Consider the following 1,591-nt stretch of genomic DNA (forward strand, 5'->3'; position numbering starts at 1 on the left):
ATTCAAATCAACAACAACAAAAGCATTATCAGAAGAAAATAAAAGTTTCAGATGGGCTAAGCCAATGTTTAGGCTGAAGTTTGATTACCAAAAAAATCTGTTTGGTGATCTAAAAGTGGCTTTTGCAACATTTTTGTGAAGTCAAAGATGCTGCTGGACTCTTCCCTACTAAGACCGAAGGCTGTAAGTAAATCAGGTGATTCAATGGATTATTAGTTTAAGGGTGTGCACACTAAATGCATCCAGCTTTTTGCATCTTCTTATTGTTACCAGAACAGACTTATCTCTCAGTTGAGTTCTTCAGGATACATGTCAGCGTAAAGGTGAGCAAAATGAAAAAAAAAAAAGATTCATCACGGTTTTTTTAAAATCACAAAAACCTGACATTTTAACGAGTGTGAGGATGTTTCATATCTACTGCAGGTTCAAAGAATGCTGTTTCAGAGCTTCTGGGACTTTGAAGTGGTTGAAATCTAATCAGATTTTTTTCTGGAATATGAAATATGCCGCTAATGGGGAAGCCTGCTTGTTCTGTTTAAGACTTCTGTTCATGACAGACATCGATAATGATGCTGTGAAAGGATTTTTTTGTGGTGCAATCTCAGGCAGTATGCATAAACCACAGGAATACATTTGCAAGTCATTTATGTGCATTTTAATCTCTTGTTGTGTTTTTATTTAAATCACAAAGCAAACAATTCAAATCAGGGTTAACCTAATGTTTACTAAATCATCCACCTTCCCGTCCTTTTGGAGATATTTGCCTAATTAACAGTGAGGATGAATTCATTACAGTGAGAGAACATTACTTTAAATTTTGCTGTCACAAGCAGCTGCAGGATGGCATTATGTTCTTTCCCTTCATAAATGATGACCTAGTGTTTTCTATATGCCTATTAAGATAAGCTGCAAAGTACTAAGGCACTTTTCATTTGCAGTTAGAAAATTTAAAGAGATCTTATTGTGATATTCTTCAAGCTCATATCACTCAGGACTTTCCATAAGCAACTAAATGACACTCCTAAGTAAGCGCCTATGTGTGGAGGAGATGTTTCCCCATTACCATTTTGTCATACTTGGAGAGCTCACTAATTAACTTTCAAGGAGCTGATTTGATTTAATTACAGATAAAATGTACTGAAGAAGGGAGAGAAACAGCAGATCACAGTATTTAATGTGCTAGCAAGACAACGAACAGAGTGAATTTGTAAAGATCATGTTAAATAACTTTATTTATGAAGCTTATTGTTGAGTCTGGAGGTGCTTTTATTAGATACCTGAAAGAAACTAAGCAGTGCTTCTGGTTTTAAGAATACATATACAGCGGGTAAAATAAGAATTGAACACGTCACCATTTTTCTCAGTAAATATATTACTAGAGGTGCTAATGACATGAAATTTTCACCAGATGTTGGTAACAACACAAGTGATCCATACATACAAAGAAATCAAACCATAAATGTCCAGAAATAAAGTTGTTTGTATTAATTGTGTATGGATCACTTGGGTTGTTACCAACATCTGGTGAAAATTTCATGTCATTAGCACCTTTAGTAATATATTTACTGAGAAAAATGGTGATGCGTTCAAT

Source organism: Austrofundulus limnaeus, unplaced genomic scaffold (assembly GCF_001266775.1).
Source record: "Austrofundulus limnaeus strain Quisiro unplaced genomic scaffold, Austrofundulus_limnaeus-1.0 Scaffold2, whole genome shotgun sequence".
NCBI classification, from domain to species: domain Eukaryota; kingdom Metazoa; phylum Chordata; class Actinopteri; order Cyprinodontiformes; family Rivulidae; genus Austrofundulus; species Austrofundulus limnaeus.